We start from the raw sequence: 20,740 nt of genomic DNA, 5'->3' as shown, positions 1-20,740 counted from the left end.
ATTCTATACAGAAATAGGATCAAGAAGGCAACAAAGAATAAGAAAATTATTTTCAAATTGTGCTTCATGAAATGTTTTTAGAAGCCACCACCAAAGATGTAAGGTGACCTGAACAGTTAGAACCTTAGAAGTTCTTAGAATAACTTTTTAAGAGTCAGGGACTACATAGAGGTAGAATGTGTCATTCCAAAAGGGTGACTTCTTCAGACACAGACTAACTAACCACTTGTTAATTTGCTACACAGCATATGCAGAAATCAGAGGATATCTGGATTATATTATCAGTGGTGTGCCTTATGTGCTTGAAGTTTATCAGACTATTTATAGTCCTTTGATTTTCTCATATTCCAAGAGGCAACGTCAAAGAAGAGCAATTTGAAAATCCACTTTATAACCTACTGCCTATTAGCCAGTGTGACTCTGGGCAAACTCCTTAAATTCTTTGATCCTCATCTGCAGAGTTGTTTTGAAGATTTGTAAAAATATATGGGGAAAAACCACCAAGATGCAGATACACACACATGCAGACATTCAATAAATTCTAGCAAGTGTTATCAAGTTATTATTTATTCTTTCTCTCATTTGTATGGGCCCTTAGCTTCTCCATAAAAGCAAAAGTATTGAATGTTAAGACAAAAGTAAACTGACAGGCATAAACGATAAATAGCATAGCTTCCTTATATACCATGCATGATTATTCTGAAACAGAAAATAACGTGATACAGTAAAAATCACACTGGAAACTTCTAATTTCCCCCTAATCTACAGTCATTTGGAAAATTTCAAATGGTTCTGTGGTTTCAATCAACTTTGTCTTATTTCCAGCCTTGGGTAAATGATGTTTTTCTGACACCTGGAGTATCGTTTCACCCTTGTATCACTTATTATGTATTTATTCTAGATATCACCACAAACTTTCCAATGAAATTCTAGACATTTTTTTCTCTAAATAACTAAGAGAATAGTATTATCAGCAATATGGTTAATATACAGGTTAAACTTATTTTAAGTCAATAAATTTTGTTAAAAAAATCTATTTCTAGCTTAGAGGAAAGGCATGTATTTTTGGTTGAAAGAAATTGGAATAGATGGAATACCAAGAATTGGAGAACACAAGGGTGACCAGAGAGCAAGGCTATGCCTCAGCTACACTGCAGGAACAACGGCCCTAAGTGCCCTGAGCACCAGCACTGCACCAGACCCTACGCAGCGTCACATGCCAGCTGTCTTAGCTTAGCCCTCAAAACAACTCTGTGAGACAAGTTCTACTATCATCCCTCTCTCACAAATGTAAAAACCTAGGGCACAGAGAGGGTAAGCAGCATGCTCAAGGTCATACAGATGGTGAGAGTGGTAGATGAACCTGGCCCTCTTCTTCTGGAGCCAGCAACATGAAATACTGTGTTAGGCAAAGGGTGAAACACCTCACCCCTCTTCAATCTTGCCACCTGGCTACTTCAGTTGTATATTGGAAAAAATATTTATGTCTCAGAGAACCCCTTCAGCAATCTTGAATGTGGGTATCCATGAGGATACCAATGTAAGACAGTATCTAATATTATTATCTAACATTATCATAGTTGAAAAAACTGAGACTTACAGAGTCAGGACACTTGCCAAGGTAGATAACTTTAGTAAACTGTGAATTTGAGATTTTTAAACCAGATATTTCCAAACCCGAGCTCTGTCTGCTATACCATTTTTTAAATGAAAACTCCTGAGAAAGTCCACCATAAGGAATAAACATGAAACTGCTTAGAAAAACACAGAATTCACAACTGAATTAAATAACAATCACTTCTTTATGTATTGCATTACACATACATGGGTACAGCCTAAGTCACAGTAACTTCTTAACAGGGGAGGGCAGAGGAGGGAATTATTTGACTGACTCTACTGAGTCTGTAACTGGCTAAAATCTCCAAGCCCCATACACATGTGCTGCTTCTAGGCCAGATCTCACTCATTCCCGTATTTGTACAAATAATATGGAGACCCAAAAGGCAGAATTTCCCTTTTATCTTTGTTAAAACCTATCTTGTTTGATCTAATCCAACCCTCTAGGTTACTAAACAAAATAAAACATATTGACTTAATCTGGGATTTCTCAGAGCCTTTAATAAGCTGAGATTCATTTTGACTCACAAAGGATTAGTTACCAAATTTTTTTCAGCCAAGAAAGAGATTTCTCATATGACATGTATTAATTAATTAGCAGTTTGGGGTACTATTATTTCAAAGATGCTATGAAAACCTTTTAGGAAGCTGTTTCAGTCATTTAACATGCTATTTATTTTCCTTCCCCTATTTGTCTATAAGTTTATAAACTGGATTATCACATTCTCTTTATTTAAAATGGGGGTCAACACAAGTAAAGAAGCGTTCTTTCTCATGTCCCTAGAAACCTCTACCTGGCAGGGCTGTCCAATGAAACTTTCTGTGATAACAGAAATGTTCTAAGTCTCTGTTGTCCAAGACAGCAGCCACAAGCTACATGCAGTTATTGAGCATTTAAGATGGAGGTAGTGCAGCTAAGGAGCATACTTTTTAAATTTAATTTTAATTAATCTACATATATATTTATATTGCTATTTGTGGCTAGTGCTCACAAATTGGACAGCACAGCAACTAACACACCATGAACTGGCATTCACAATACAAAAGCTTTCATGTGATTGGTACAACCAATTACCAATTAAGAATCCTTAACTGTCCCCACATCTAATTTCCTCATTTTACCATGAGGTTATTATGAGCAGCTCTATCAAATGGCATATATTGTGATTACCACATCTTATTCACCTACAAACTAGGAACTGAGTCAAAGAAATAAATTATAGTAGTCTGCATATTGTTTTCAGAACTTAATTTCATATCTGTTTGCTGCTTCCTCTTCTAGCTGCTCACAGATACTTTTTAAATCTATTCTAAGTTTCTGTGCTCCACGTGTGGCTAGTGGCTACCATAATGCACAGCTCAGCTATAAATATCATCACAGAAAGTTGTATTGATCAGCACTGACCTGGAGCAGGAACTGGCAACCTACAGCCCGCAAGCCATATCCTACCTGCTGCCTGTTTCTGCATGGCTAATGAACTAAGACTTGCTTTTACATATTTAAAGGGTTGTTTTAAAAAATATCTGACACAGATTGTACGTGGCTAACAAATTCCAAAATATTTACTACCGGGACATTTCAGGAGAAACCTTGCTGACCCCTGTCCAAGAGTAAGATGTGTTCTAACCCCATCTAGCAAAGCCTGAAAAGCAAGCCCCTAAGATCCACAGGAAAGAGTTTGGTGGTTAGGTCCTGCCAAATTAGAGTAGCTAAGGAAATATTTTTGACTTTTCAATGGAATACTGTCCAGGAATAAATAGTAACAAGTTACTGACAGATGTAAAAAACAGATCAATCTTGAAGAGGCTACACGTAACAAAAAGCCTGGACACATAAGAACACATATTGTATGATTCCATTTATATGAAATCCTATAGTAATAAAATTAGGGGAGCAGTTGCCTGGCACAGGAGATGGGGAGAGACTGATAGCAAACAAACACTACAAAACTTTCTTTAGAGATGAAAATCCTATACATTTTAACTTACGTAGTGGTTATACAGGCATATAGCTTTGTCAAAAGTAGATGATCTTGTTTAATGTCAACAGGTCAAAAAAAAAGTAGATGACCTTAAAGTATATTTTAATACATATAAATTATACCTCAATAAAGTTGATTTTAAAAATCTATTTTATTTTTTCTTTTTATTATGTTATGTTAGTTACCATACATCATTAGTTTTTCATGTAGTGTTCCATACTTCATTGTTTGATTAAAACACCCAGTGCTCATTGCAATACATGCCCTCCTTAACACCCATCACCATGCTAACTCATCCCCCTACCCCCTCCCCTCTGAACCCCTCAGTTTGTTTCCCAGAGTCCATAGTGTCTCATGGTTCGTCACCCTCGCTGATTCCCCACCCCTTCATTTTTCCCTTCTTTCTCCTAATGTCCTCCATGCTATTCCTTATGTTCAACATATAAGTGAAACCACAGGATAATTGTCTTTCTCTGCTTGACTTATTTCACTTAGCATAATCCCCTCCAGTTCTATTCATGTCGAAGTAAATCGTTGGTATTCATCCTTTCTGATGGCTGAGTAATATTCCATTGTATATATGGACCATATCTTCTTTATCCATTCGTCTGTTGAAGGGCATCTCAGCTCCTTCCACAGTTTGGCTATTATGGACATGCTGCTATGAACATTGAGGTACATGTGTCCCTTCTTTTCACTACATCTGTGTCTTTGGAGTAAATACCCAGTAGTGCAATTGCTGGGTCATAGGGTAGCTCTATTTTTAACTTTTTGAGGAAACTCCATACCTCACAAATGTAAAAACCTAGGGCACAGAGAGGGTAAGCAGCATGCTCAAGGTCATACAGATGGTAAGAGTGGTAGATGAACCTGGCCCTCTTCTTCTGGAGCCAGCAACGTGAAATACTGTGTTAGGCAAAGGGTGAAACACCTCACCCCTCTTCAATCTTCTCCAAAGTGGCTTGTACCAACTTACTTCCCACCAACAGTGTAAGAGGGTTCCCCTTTCTCCACATCCTCTCCCACATTTGTTGTTTCCTGCCTTATCAATCTTTGCCATTCTAACTGGTATAAGGTAGTATCTCAATGTGATTTTGATTTGAATTTCTCTGATGGCTAATGATGTTGAATATTTTTTCATGTGTCTATCAGCCATTCGTATGTCTTCTTTGGAGAAGTGTCTGTTCATGTCTTCTGCTCATTTTTTGACTTGATTATTTGTTTTTTGGGTGTTGGGTTTGAGAAGTTCTTTATAGATCTTGGATACCAGCCCTCTATCTGTAATGTCATTTGCAAATATCTTCTCCCGTTGCATGGGTTGCCTCTTTGTTTTGTTGACTGTTTCCTTTGCTGTGCAGAAGCTCTTTATCTTGATGAAGTTCCCAAAGTTCATTTCGTTTTGTTTCCCTTGCCTTTGGGGATGTGTCTTGAAAGAAGTTGCTGCGGCCGATATCGAAGAGGTTACTGCCTATGTTCTCCTCTAGGATTTTGATGGATTCCTGTCTCTTATGGAGTTCTTTCATCCATTTAGAGTTTATCTGTGTGTATGGTGTAAGAGAATGGTCGAGTTTCATTCTTCTGTATATAGCTGTCCAATTTTCCCAGCACCATTTATTGAAGAGACTGTCTTTGTTCCATTGGATATTTTTTCCTGCTTTGTCAAAGATTAGTTGACCATAGAGTTGAGGGTCCATATGTGGGCTCTCTATTCTGTTCCATTGATCTGTGTGTCTGTTTTTGTGCCGGTACCGTGCTGTCTTAGTGTCACCGCTTTGTAATATAGCTTGAAATCAGGCAACGTGATGCCCCCAGCTTTATTTTTCTTTTTCAACATTTCCTTGGAGATTCGAGGTCTTTCCTGGTTCCATACAAATTTTAGGATTGTTTGTTCCAGCTCCTTGAAAAATGCCATTGGTATTTTGATCAGGATGGCACTGAAAGTATAGATTGCTCTCGGTAGCATAGATATTTTCACAATGTTTATTCTTCCAATCCATGAGCATGGAATGTTTTTCCATCTTTTTGCACCTTCTTCAATTTCTTTCATAAGTGTTCTGTAGTTTCTAGAGTATAGATCCTTTACCTCTTTGGTTAGGTTTATTCCAAAGTATCTTACAGTTTTGGGTGCTATTGTAAATGGAATCAATTCCCTAATTTCTCTTTCTACATTCTCATTGTTAGTGTATAGAAAAGAAACTGATTTCTGTGCATTGATTTTGTATCCTGCCACATTACTGAATTGCTGCATCAGACCAATATCCCTGATGAATATGGATGCCGAAATTCTCAACAAGATCCCAACCAATAGGATCCAACAGTACATTAAAAGGATTATCCACCATAACCAGGTGGGATTTATTCCTGGGATGTAAGGGTGGCTCAACATTCACAAATCAATCAATGTGATAGAACACATGAATAATAACTGAAGAGAAAAGAATCACATGACCCTCTCAATTGATGCTGAAAAAGCATTTGACAAAATACAGCATCCTTTCCTGATTAACACTCTTCAGAGTGTAGGGATAGAGGGATAGAGCCACATTCTTCAATTTCACAAAAACCATCTATGTAAAGCCCACAAGCGAATATCATTCTCAATGGGGACAAGCTGAGAGCTCTTCCCTTAAGATCAGGAACATGACAAGGATACCCACTCTCACCACTGTTGTTAAACAAAGTATTAGAAGTCCTAGCATCAGCAATCAGACAACAAAAGGAAATAAGAGGTATTCAAACTGAAAAAGAAGTCAAACTCTCTCTCTTCGCAGATGACATGATAATTTATGTGCAAAACCCAAAAGACTCCACCCCCAAATTACTAAAACATTTATTTCTGATTCTCAATTTGCAATACACAATACTGGATTAGTCTCCTTTTCTAAAAATCAGGAATTTGTCCCCTCCAGTCTTTAAACATCTTCCAATTCTTCAAAAAAAAAAAAAAAATCTCAAGGTAAGATATGATGTATCCAGGAAAGGAAATAATTCAAAGCAAGTAAGTGTTAACTTATAAACTCCTCACTCATTCTGGATAAATTTTGCTTACGAATATTCACTTTTACTTTTAGGCTGAAGATCTTTATTTTGGGAAGAATACTGAATCAAGATAAAATCTGAGGAATTTAACCAATTAAATCAATATTTCTTTTTTATTATTATTTGAGAGAGTGAACACATGCACAGCGGGGGGGGGAGGGGCAGAGGGAGAGGAAGAAGCGGACTTTCTTGATTTTGTGTCCTGTGACTTTACTGAATCCACTTATCAGTTCTAGTAGCTTTACGGCAGAGTTTTTAGGGTTTTCTATACATAGTATCATGTCATCTGCAAACAGTGACAGTTTTACTTCTTTATTACCAGTTTGGATACCTTTTATTTCTTTTTATTGTCTGATGGCTATAGCTAAAATTTCCAGTACTATGTTGAATAAAAGTGGTGAGAGTGGGCATCTTTGTCTTGTTCCTGATCTTAGAGGAATAGCTCTCAGTTTTTCCCCACTGAGTATGATATTAGCTGTGTTTTGCACATATGGCCTTTATTATGTTGATGTATGTTCCCTCTAAACCTACTTTGTTTAGAGTTTTTATCATGAATGGATGTTGTACTTTGTCAAATGCTTTTTCTGCATCTGTTGCAATGACCATGTGGTTTTTAGCCTTTCCCTTGTTAATGTGATGTATCATGTTGAATGATTTGCAAATATTAAACCACCCTTGAATTCTCTATTAGGCATATTGATTATCTCCATTTCATTTAGCTCTTTTACTGTGATTTTGTCCTGTTCCTTAATTTGGAACATATCTCTCTGTCTCCTCATTCTGTCTAACTCTCTGTGTCCACTTCTATATATTAGGAAAGTCAGCTATGTTCACGATCTTGAAAATGGTCTTATTTATAAATAAGTGCCCTGCAGTACAATGTTCCTTGTTCTCCAAAACCAGGCACTTAGGTGTATCTCTTATGTGTGTTGCATACACCCTACTGTTGTGGTTGAGTCATGTTTGCCTTCAGTCCAGTTGGCTGCATTGGCTCTCTTTGTCTGTTGGCAAGGTTTGGTCCCTGTGCTGTTAAGAGGCTAGTCTGAGGCTGCCTTGGGTTTGTAGTTGGGTCAGGCCAGGTGCTTCCCTCCACACGTTTGCTCACACTCTGGTCACACCAAACTGCAGGACAGTCTCCCTATGTTGTCCCCTGAGAGGCTTTTGTTGGCAGGCAAGGCCTGCAGTCAGACTGGATGTCTGTTTCCAGTCTGTCTGATGGGGTTCAGTGACCCTAAGCTACAGAGTGCTCTTCTTATGCTGCCCCCCTGGGAGGTTTCGATTGCTGAGTGGGGCCTGCAGTCAGATTAGATGTCTACACCCAGCCCATTGCTTCGGCTATAGTTGAACTGGTGTGTATAGTTATCTTCCCCTCTCCCTGGGTCAAGAGTCACTTTGGAGTGGTGCTGGTCACTGCTGGAGCTGCTTGCAAAATGAGGTAAGTCAGTTGCCACTCAGGAAAGACTCTTTGCCAAGTGGGGTGGGTTGGATGGGGTGGATCCCCAGGAGAACATGGGATGCGGCATGCAGTGTTAGCAAGCTATGTTGAGAGTGTTCATGCTAGTTCTTGCAGGTGTCTGGGTATTTACACTGGGGAGGAGAGAAATGGCATCCACCAGCTCTTTTGTTCTTGAAGAAGTCTCCTAAAGATCCTGCCCCTCCAGCTCCAGTGTACATTCTGAGATTAGTAAATAAATCTCCTTCTTGTATACCCCCAAGTTCTTTTCAAACTGCTACTTCTATGCTATATCTTGGTAGGGTTGTTTGTTATGGCTGTAGGCCATCTTATTTTAAAAATAGAGAAACTAAGGTATGTAACAGTTTTTATTAGTTGAAAAATATTCTTCAGGAATAGTGTTTTCAGAAAAAATCTCCCCTTGCCAACTCTCCCATTCATAGATACATATACCTTTTTCTAAATTCTCACATTATATTTTGAGGGGATTAACAATTGCAAGTATAACCATTAGTAGGTATCATAGAAAGCATATGTTGATAGCATACAAATAGCTGAAATTAGAAAAGAATAGCTGAAAAAGTTAAGCTCAGCAGCCACTAATCCAACACATTAGTCTTAGCCTCCATCTGAAAAAATGACAATCAGTGAAGCAGTGATGTTTTCACTCTGTTCAAATGGTGCTTCATTTAGACAAAATCAAATGAATTAAATTGGTTTTGTTATTTGATTCATCTTTGTCTAATACTGTCTCTTTCCTTTTATCTCTCTCTCTCTCTTTTTTCTCTCTCTCTCCCTCACCGTGTCTCTCTCCCTTGAGGTTTCTTTTATTTCCATGTTTCTCTTCCTTTGGATCAGAAGAGGCTACCTGGGAATTAAAACAATTTAAGAAAACATACTGGTTTCTTTTATCCTCAATCATGCCAAAGGGTACATTGGCATATAAACATTGTTAGACTAATAAAATCATTACTATCTATGAAGTAAAGCAAGTTATGTAAAAACCTCTACAGGGAAAAATTTCCTTAAGGTTATTTATACTCAAACAGAACAAAGAAAAATTTATCTTAAGATATGTGGTAGGCAGAATAATCCCCACCCCCCGAATGCCCACATCTTAATTCACAGAACCTGGGAATGCTACTTTACATTGCCAAGGAGAAGTAGGCTGCAGATGGAATTAAGGTTGTTATTCAGCTAAGGTTGTTCACCTTAAAATAGATGAACTTGGATTCTCCAGATGCTTATCTGACAAGCTAGACATTTAAGATTTTTACATATGAATAACAGATAGGTCCAATATCTTGCCCTGTAAACTTGTGTTTTAAGAAAGCAAAGAGAATGTCATCGCCTATAGAAAATTTTGCTTCCATGTTCTTGAGAGGCAAAGAAGGAAGTTCTTGGCAATGTTAGAACATCTGCTAGACTAGTATCTCTCTTACTATTCTGATCACTGGCCCTTCACCTGATATATGAGATTACACCCAAATCACAGACAATGGATTTTCTTTCCATATTCCTCTGCTTATCTATCCTGTCACCTGAAGCGGTACACTTTCTCAACGCATTGCCAAAGATAAAGTGGTGATAGTCAGGTAGCCTTATTCCCAGAAAATATGAAATGACTCACCATCATCAAAGCCAGCTCAGTGAGTCATAAGCATGACTCAGAGAATTCAGCAAGAAGATACCTTTATGAACTGAAATTATCTTGCTGAGCAAACTAAGTTGATTTAAAGAAGGATTTCCACACCTTTTTTTAATTACAAGAGAGTATGAAGACGATCTTAATATTGATTAAAAATTTTGTTAAATGATGACTCACCAAGTTTCTTCCACCGTCCTCCCATTAAAGATGCTGTGTTTGCTTACTTTTAGTTGGCAGTCCTTCCCTTGTTTCAAATAACTGGAATCTCATTCATCTTTTATTAGTTGATTGATTACACAACAGCAACATAATGTACTTGGTACAATAACAACAGGACAAAAGAAAATTTATCTGTAAGTAAACCTACATTGTCTAAAATATGAGAGGTTATCAATTTAAAGAACTTTATTTAAAATCCCCAAATCAGGGTTAGGGAGACAAGACGATCCAAAGAAGCAAAAATATGCTCTTGGCCTTAGCTCCAACTTCTTGGAAACCTCCACACCATGACAGCCAAGTAGTGGGAGCAGCAAATGTGCAGGCTGAAGTGTAAAAGAAGAAAGATGAGGCAGAGGTCCAAGTAAACCGCTAGCTTATGCACACATGGCATCACAGGAGCATAAATAAGGAAAGCCAGAGGCCAGGGATGCTGGTACCAATTGCTGGACTGCCAGCCTACTTTCTAGAGCTTGATTCAAGGGATCTAGAACATCTATCGCCACCTGATCCCAACAACCACCCTTGGAGGCCCACCTTGCTCATACCAAAACAATCTCTTTTGGTCCTCTGTCTGGACCTGTGACTTTCAGGACTAATTCTGTTTTCATTTGTGGCTGAATGTAACATGTGTACAATAAATCATCTCTTCTGCTGTCTTAGCTGAAGAAAAAAAAAACAAAGAAAAATATAACTTGCTATGAAGAAATATGTCTAAATTCTCTGTCTCAAATCCTAACCACTTGTCTAGAAAAGTATGGTATCTATGAGAACCTTGCAAGAGATCTGGTCACTATTCTTGCCAATTTGCTTCAGAAAAATAACATCAATAGCAATAATATGCTTACAATTTCTTGAGAGATTAATATTTACTTGTCACTGTGTTAGATACGTATTATATCATTTTATCTTCTAAATAAGGATTAACCTCACTGTGAAGATTTTCCCCATTTATTGATAGGCTGGTGATGGGTAGTAAGGAGGGCATGTATTGCATGGTGCACTGGGTGTTATATGCAACTAATGAATCATGGAACTTTACATCAAAAACCAGTGATGTACTGTATGGTGACTAACATAATATAATAAAAAATATTATTATTAAAAAAATAAAAATAAAAATAAAGAGTTATGAAAGTCATCAAAAAAATCAATAAATAAAATATAAAACCTACATAGCCTAGACAGACTGAACCTGCTACATAAGTAAGAGAGTCTGGAGCCAGACTCAGCTTCATGGTCAGATAGCTCTTCTGACTCCACACAGCAGTCATGTTATAATGCAGGTTTTTCTTCATAAAACAAAAAAGATAAAAGGAGAAAGTAAATTACTTTGTGCAAATTCCCCTGTTCTCTACTAGAAAAGAGATACTCATGAGGCAGTAGTGTATGAAGGATGCATCTTTTACAATTAATCCTAAAAGGAAAAACTACAAAATTTCAAAGGGTCATTTAGAAATCAATGAGCTTAAATCCCTGGTCAGGAGAAGACAGATAATCTTTTACAAATAGCAAAAGTACCTTTTGCATACTGTCTTTGTAATTGATCAGATCTCTCATCCATTTCCTGATGGGAAAAATCATATCCAACTTACTGTAATTTATTTCTCCTTCTTCTTTTATCATCATCCATCATTGTTTATTTTCTTAATGAGCTACATAATTCTGGACAAATACGTGTCTTTTGCAGCAAAAAACATAATTCTTGGAGAAAATAAATCAGGTTAACTAAGAAAATACTGCATTTTGTACAGCAAATTTCTTTCTGTTTCCATACATACATGTGTATGTGTGCGCATGTATGTGTAGAAAGAGATAAAAGCCACTCTGTATATGAAATCTGGCTCACATTTGTAGAATTTAGGTTAATGCCTTTAAAATTCATTCATTCATTTATTGGCCTCCAATTCTGTGCTCTTTTCACAAGTCATTATACCAAACTTAGCTCAATTTCTGGTTATCAAATCCTTTACTCCCTCATTCAATGATTCTGTTATACAGAGCTAAGAATAACTAGATGTAAGGTCAATGAAATGCTTTAAACTCTCTGTTCATCATTGGAAAATTCATCCAAACTAAAGGCAAAGGAGTGTCCATTCAAAGTAACTTTGAAAAAAAAATTTAAGACAAATGAACAATCAGCTCATCCAAAACAGACTTTCTAAATGTTAAAGTATGCAGAATTATAAATGTTTCCTTAAATGCATTATGGTATGTTAACTTTGGTTCTATAGTACTTACCAACACCAAATATATAAAAATGTACATCATAAAAAGCAGTTCCATGAAACTCATGAGTATATTTGATACCAGAGTGATGTTGAAACCACTGTATCCTCTTTATGATGACAAACAAAAGAAATTTCTCTACAGTCTCCAGATTAAGAATACTTTTTGCTTCTCCTACTAAACAATTGGTTTTTTAATCTACTAAGCACTATAAATCAGGAATTGATTCCATTTCCTCCTTTGTGTAGCTGCTCAAAGATAAATCTGTGGCCTACATTTAGAGTCTAATGGATATGTTTTGTATATTACCTCACACATTTCTTTTCCTACCCTTCCCTCTCTTTCTCTTGAATTCTTTCTTTGCCTATTGGTTTTTATTTAATGTAACCCTGCTCTATTGTGCATACCTTGGAAAGCTAAGTTATATCTTTTTTTTAAACAAGATGGAGAGATTCACAACACAAAATACAATACAAAACTTAAAATATAAAAATGCATCTATGGCTGTAATTATGTTAACAGTATGACTGCATGCAGAAGATGGTGTGCAAGTATTAAGATAATTGCACGAGAGTGTTAGTATTATAAACCGTTTACTTTTTTCTAATTATGCCATATTTTTTCATTAATTTTTTAATATTTTGGTTAAATTTTTTATTATGGCAGAATTTTATTTTTAATGTGCAGCACTTTGATGCCCCCGTACAACCAAAGAAATGTACTACATTTAGTTTAGTTAAGATTGGGTTTTAATGAAACATTTTAAAGGGCAATTTTATTTACATTACATAACATATAGATATCTAGAAGAATTGAAATAAATAAAAAGTATCCTACCTACATTCAAAGTGAGAGAATAACAGTAAGACAAACAAAAAGAAAACACTGCATGAAATGACTTTCTTTATACATATGAACATTTTTCCCCACTACAAAGTCATTTACCACCTGATTATCTAGTATATTTCTATTGCTAATGACAAAAAGCTATTATTTTTCATTATTATTATTTTTTTTATTATTATTATTTGAGTTCTATATCTTCCTTGGAATGATTTCTATTGTCTTTCCCTTTCCTTTTGAAATCACAATTTCTTTTTCTTGCACTGATAAATTATTTTAAGATTTTACCATCATATGAATTGTACTCTTTTGCTTTTAAGCTTTATCAATAGATTCTGTCGACTGTTAGTACATCTTTAAACATTAGATTACATATGTCATCAACTATCTTGCATTATACTTTTCTTCTTAAATTCTAACTTCTGAAGACAAAATTCGCTCAGCGTATTGCAAATGAAATTATACAAGAGGACAGTAGTACTAGGAACTGTCATGTTTGAAAATTGGGATGAAAGTATACGGCATTCTTTCTAAAAGTCAGTGTTATGAAATGTCTTTGACATATTGGATAAAAAGAACTACACTGAATCTGAGTAAGTTTTCCTATCTCTTGGTCTTTCTGTGTTGTAGATAGGTTTTGACTATAATGACAGTCAATCCTACATTAATTATTTAACCTTGACATTCTAAGCAATGTTACTTTGTGTTTACTGTGTTTTATGACCTTGCAGGGTCACTAATTGTGTGATTATTTTACTGTCAAGGTGATTAATGATAATGTTAATTAACATGGCTCATGATAATGAAGACTTAGAGAATCTAATTTCTTATAATTAATTAGCCTTGATTTGTCATCCTATCTCCATCTTATTTGTGGATTTAAAACCAGCATCCCTCTAAGGTTGTTATCAACAACCATAACAAGATGGTTTTTAAAATTTAAATTACATTTTTCATAACCCTTTAAAATATGGATTCTTAAAAATAACAACAATCCCTCACATTTGTGGGCCTATAATAGTTCTTGATGCACACTTAGAAGATATTTTAAATTCTCTTTCCTTTGCCTAAAACGCTTTCTCCTTACCTGCTTGGTGCACCCTCATTTGTATTTTAAATCCCCTTCCTGTGACTCTTCTGACACTCTCAAATCTGCCTCTCCTACATTAAACTCATACATTTATTTGCATGTCATAATTATTTACATATGAATCCCTATATTAGACATGAACTCACTGGGAAGCGGCAACTATGTCCTGTCTACTTCTTGTCCCCAGTGCTCATCATTGTATCTTGCATATAATAGAAGTTCAAGAAATGCTTGTGGCTGAATAAATGATCCAATCTGACCATCATACATCATGAGGTGAAGGTCAGAAAACAGAGGCTCAAAAACGTTAAATCATGTGCCAGAGGCCGAACTGCTAGTGAGTCACAGAACACAATGAGTAGGTTTCTGACTCCTGTCCCATTTACACTCTATTGTGTATACATAACCATCATACAAAGTTAAAGAAGAGAGAGAAGAGTATAAGATGGAAACTCTGCCATGAAATGGTATATGGAAATAAGCACTGTGTTAAGTAGAAGGGATAAATTAGAAGTTGGGCTACACTAATGAATGAACTGTACATTTAAGATTCATTCATTCAGAGGACTAACAAGAGTCAGTCAGTTATTAGGAAAAAAGCCCAAGTGGAACAAATGGCTTCTATAATCAAATACAATAGTTAAACACCAATAGGGAAAGAGCCTTTTGATAGAAAATTTACTATATGGGTATTTTTTTTCCCCTGTCTGAACAAAGATGTGATATAATGAAATGGCAATCTGAAAATTACCCTCACCTCCATTTGGGTTGAGCCTATAAATAAATTCTAGTCCAAATGAAGAACAGTTTAAGAAAAATGAATCTCTAGGTCTTGAAAATCTAGAAAAGTTAAGTTTCCATAGTTGAGTACATTTCCTCCTGGTAACACAAATTAAAGGAAAATCACATTTCTTCCAAAAAATAAATTGAAAAAAATTAATTGATACACTTAAATGAGTGCCAAGAGCACTGGAACCATACTCACATTTGTAGTCAAATGTTACTATAAAGTAAAAATAGGATGAGAAATTGAAGATCTCAATTCTATACTGAATCAGCCACAAAGTATGTGTCTAGCCCTAGAAAAGTCCTTTAATTCATCTGTTAAGATTTCTTGTATGTAAAATGAAATATTAGGACTAAATGCTCTTTAAAATTCTAAATTACCTGGGTCTGTCATCCTTTCACACTTTTTTCTTTAAAAAGCAATACGGCTTAGTGACTGAAAAACACAGTTTCAAACCTCAAATCTACTACTTAGAAAGCATGTTTTCTTGAGCAAGTGACTTTACTGTGCCTCAATTTATTTATCTGCAAAATATAAATTGTGGTGAGGATTCAATGAGTTAATATGTGGAGTATGCTTAAAACAGTGTTTGGCACGGAGTATGCACTACGAATATGTTAGCTATTATTATCTTAACACTCCAACTTTCACCAATGGTGAAAAGGTGGATCTAGGAATATAAAAAAATATGTTATAATGGGATTTCTGCTTGAACTAATCCAAACCAAAGGCCTTGTTAATTTATAAAATATATTCCATGAATATAAATTTCACATTTTCATATTTTCCCATTAAACCATAATGGATGGGTAATGTCAGCTTCTATGCAAGACGTAAAAGGTTAGAAAGAACATTGCTCCCACCCTTAACACAATAAAAAATAACCAAGAAAATTCTGGACAATCTGAAAACTCCCAACTTTTCTTGAACTCACTAAAAAAATGAGGTAGTAAGGCAAAAAACTCTAACCTAAAATCTAAAAAACACCTGCAAAAACAAAAAGAAAAAAAAGAAAAAGAAAGAAAGAGAAAGGAAAGGGGAAAAAAAAAAACCAACCAGAATGTGAGCATTGCTTACCTGGCACAGACACTATTAGACACCAGTAAGAAAGAATTCAGCTAAAATTTTTAACAAACTGGCAAAAGTTAAATGTGGGCTAGCAAGAGTATAAGAATCGTGGGGAGCCACATACATAAGAATTCATAGCATAAAGGCTCTTCACAGTCCTGACCCGCTGCTCTTAAAAAAAAAAAAAGAAAGAAAGAAAGTACTGGTGAGAGTCTTGAAAATGCATTCCTCATGGTACAGGCGTGGAGGAAATTAACAGCAGACACTTCAAAAAAGACATGAAAGTCCACCCAGATCCATTTTCCCTTTTTTCCCCTATAGAAAAAAAACACTACTAGTAGAAACCCAACAAAGATATTTACCCTTAAGGACACTAGTGAAAACCTGAAGCTAGAAGAAGAAAAAGGGTGGGGGGAAACTACACATCTAGAAGAGAGGCAGGAATGCCTAGTCCCAGACCTACATCTGGGGATGGAATAGGAGCATTGAAAAAGTCATACCCCTGAGTTTCATGAAAACAGTGCATGCCTAAAACAGAAGCTTAATCAAACCTGTAATAAATCTCCCCCAACCCTCACCAAAAGATAAGCATCAAGTAACAATAATACACTGCATGGATATTGGGCAAGAAAGAGGAAAGAAACTTTCTCTAATGCACAGCACGAAGGGAAGATCTGAAGCTGAGGGTAGAAGATTGAGAAAGAAAAATCCATGGTAAACTACATCACTGTAAAAACAAGGTAAAAACTAGTAGATATTTGAAGTATATGGTACAATGAGGGTAACTATAGGAAGAGTAATCCCAAACCTAGATCAATTTCTGTCCACACTGACTAGAAAGAGCACACTCAAGGAAGTGTGAAGGAAACAGAAGGAAAACATACATTTCTAGGCAAAAAATCTATTCACTTCAGTTGCTACTGTCTTACACCCGGGGTTCACATTTCAACAAAAAATCATAAGCCATCACAAAAAAACAAAAACATGATGTCAACAAACAAAATTATCTAAAGAGCCAGATTCAGTATGACACACAGTGAAACCATTAAGGAATCTAAAATACTATTATTAACAGATTAAAGACTCTAAAGGAAAAGTGAGACAAAACAGGTAATTTCAACAGGGATGAAAAGTGTAAGAAAGAATCTAATGGAAATGTTATAATGAGAAAAACAGTTATAAAATTAAAGAATACCTCTCACAGGCCAATCACTGGACTTGAAAGCCTGCCAAAGAAAGAATCAATAAACCTGAAGATAGGTCAATAGAAAGTACCAAACTAATACAAGAGAAAAAAGAGTGGAAACAAACAAACAAAAAACCAGAATAGAGTATCCACAATTTGTGGGAGAACAACAAATTTAATGAAAGACCTTGAACCCCAAATAGCCCAAAGTAGGATATAAGCATAAAAAATGTAACAACAATCAGAAACTTGGATCTACACACAAAAAATGAAGAGAGCTAGAAATGGAATAAGTTAAAGAAAATCTGAAATTTATTTTTCTTATTTTTAAATACTCTAAAAGATCACTGACAGTCTAAAGCAAACATAATAGTATTTTATATTCTGCATTTATAGTATGTAGAAAAGTAAAATAGCACCACAATAGCACAAAAGATGAGAGGAAGGAATTGGAAAAATATTGTATAGCTCTTACACTCTATGTGAAACAGTATAATATTTGAAGGTAATTAAGATGTATATTGTTAACCACTAAGCTACCACTAAAATAATTTAAATAAAATGGCATAAATAAATAAGTCAATGTTGAAGATAAAATTAAATAATAAGTAATATCCAGTTTTTTAAAAAAGAAGTCAGAAAAAGAGGAAAAAAACAAAGAATGGAATAAAACTAGAAAATGATATGCTTTTAATCCAAGAATATCAATAGCTAGGTTAAGTATAAATGATCTAAAAACAAATTAAAAGAGATTGATTGAATGAAACAGCAAGACACAAATATATGCTATGTTTAAGAAAACCCATCTTAAATATAAAAACAAAGATAGGTTAAAAAATAAGGACACAGGAAAAGAAATATTATTCAAACACATATCAGAAGAAAGTTGAATAACTAAGTTAATATCAGAAAAGGTAGACTTCAGAACAAGGAGTAATAACAGAAATAAAGAAAGACATTACATAATTAATGGTAAAGAAGAATTAACTCTCCAGGAAGACATAAAAATTCTAAATATAAATGCCAATAAAAACAGAGTTTCAAAATACATTTAAAAAACCTAATAAAACTAAAAGGAAAAATAGATAAACAATAAACAAACAATCTGAAGACTTCAAAACTCCTCACTCAGTAATTGATAGAATATGTATACAGAAAAGCAGCAAGGACTATCAAAGACTTAAAAAACACTATCAACCAACTTGACTGACTTACATTTATAGAACACTCTACCCAACAAAATAAGAATATATCTTGTTTTCAAGTGGTCATGGAATATTCACCAGGACAGACAATATTCTGGGCCACAGATTTCCTTAACAAATTTAAAAGAATGTATGTCATAAAAAATATACTTGATCACTATAAAAGAATTAAAATCAGTAACAGAAAAACATCAGGAAAATCCTCAAATATTTAACATTAAACAGCTAAACAGGAAGTTTCAAGGAAAATTGGAAAATATGTTGAACAAAAAATAAAAATACAACATATAAAAATTTATTAGATGCAGCTAAAGCAATGCTTGGGGGGAAATTAATAGCATTAAATGATTCAGTCTCAACTTGGTAATTTAAGTTCTGATATAAGAAATGAAAAAATAAGATCAAATTAAATCCAAAACAAGAAGAATAAAAATATAAGCAGAAATCAATGATATTGAAAAGACAAAAGTAATATAGTAAATCAATGAAATCAAAAGTGGGTTCTTTAAGAAGATTCATAAAATTGATAAATTTCTGGTCAAGTAAAAAAAAGACATGAATTACCAACATCAGGAATAAAAAGGGGACATTACTGAAAACCTCACAGTTATTAAAAGGATAGTAAAAGAATATTACCAACAATTCTATGCCCCTAAATTTGACAACTTAGATAAAATTATCAATTCCTTGAAAGACACAAACTATTCAAGAAGAAACAGATAATCTTAAGAGTGCTACATTTACTAAAGAACTTGAATTTTAGTTTAAAATCTTCCAACAAAGAAAATTCCACTCTTTAACAAATGATGTTGGAGAAACTGGATAAACACATGCACAACAATGAAATTACACCCCTATCTTACACCACTCACAAAAATTAGCTCAAAATGGATCAAATACTTAAACATAAGACCCAATACCATAAAACTCCTAGAAGAAAATGTAAGGCAGAAGTTTCTCAATACTGATCTTAGCAATGATTTCCTGGATATGACACCAAAAGTACAGACAGCACAAGCCAAAATCAACAAGTGGGACTACACCAAACTTAAAAGCTTCTGCAGAGCAAAAGGAACCTTTAATAAAATGAAAAGGCAGCCTACAGAATGGGAGAAAATTTTTGCAAACTATAAGTTGTATAAAGGGGATATATGAAGAACACATACAACTAACAAGAACAACAACAAACAACAAAACAATCTGACTTAAAAACAGTCAAAGAAACTAGACATTTTTCCAAAGAACACACCCAAATGTTCAGTTAGTACATGAAAATATGTTCAGTATCACCAATCACCAAGGAAATGCAAATCAAAACCATAAATGACATATCACCTCACATCGTTAGAACAGCTATCCTCATGAACACAATAGATAAGTGTTGGTGAGAATGTGGAAAAAAGGGAATCCTTATACTCTATTGGTAGGAATTTAAATTGGTTCAAGCCCTGTGAAAAACAATACAGAGTTTCAAAAAATTAAAAGCAGATCTACCATATGATCTAACAATTCTACTTTTGGGTATATAACCAAAGGAAATGAAAACAGGACACTGAAAAGATAAATGCACTCCCATGTTCAGCATTGTTCACAATTAGTCAAGATATGGAAACAATCTAAGTGTGCACCAATGCTCGAATGGATAAATCAGATGTGACATACACACACACACGCACACACACACGATGTGATACACACACACACACACACTCTCTCTCATTATCATAAACACAAAAATTCTCAACAAAATATCCGAAAATAAATTTGAGTGTTATAGAATAAGGATAACCCGTCAAAAACAAGAACATCTAGTATATATAAAGGACTCTGAAAATTAAAAATAAGAAAATAACAACCCAATTAGAAAACAAGCACCAAAAAAAACTTTATAGGAGCTTCACCAAGAAGATGTATGAAGGTTAAATAAGCACATAAAGATATGTTCGACATCATTAGTCATATATGGGAAATGCAAATAAAAACCAAAGTACACACTTATCAGACTAGCAAACATTTTTTAAAAACTACAAATTGCAATTGCTAGTGAAGATGCAAAACAAATGGAATTCTCAGCTACTGCTAATAGGAACGCAAAATGGTAGAGCTACACTGGGAAACAGGTACCAGTTTTTCTTTAAAGGGTGAAATTCATTTATCATATGCCAATGCCACTCCTAGTACTTAGAAAGAGAAATAAAAACTATGTTCACACAAAAACTTGTATATGAATATTTACAGCAGCTTTATATATAATTGTTAAAAACTGGACGGAAAAGATGGCGGAGGAATAGGGGCCCCTATTTCAACTGGTCCCCTCAATTTAGCTGGATAGCTACCAAACCATTCTGAATACCCACAAAATCAGCCTGAGATGTAT

The 20,740-nt window shown here is 34.9% G+C and overlaps 1 protein-coding gene across 1 annotated transcript in view; it reads right to left on the bottom strand.

The window, feature by feature from the left end:
- The window catches only part of GPR158 (G protein-coupled receptor 158), a 434,171-nt gene that overhangs the window by 298,335 nt on the left and 115,096 nt on the right, over positions 1–20,740 (bottom strand). The gene's annotated exons all lie outside the window — the stretch shown is intronic.

This window comes from Ursus maritimus, unplaced genomic scaffold, assembly GCF_017311325.1.
Source record: "Ursus maritimus isolate PB19 unplaced genomic scaffold, ASM1731132v1 scaffold_31, whole genome shotgun sequence".
NCBI lineage: Eukaryota > Metazoa > Chordata > Mammalia > Carnivora > Ursidae > Ursus > Ursus maritimus.
Note: the sequence above shows the minus strand (reverse complement) of the source record. Positions and strands in the feature narration are given on the sequence as shown.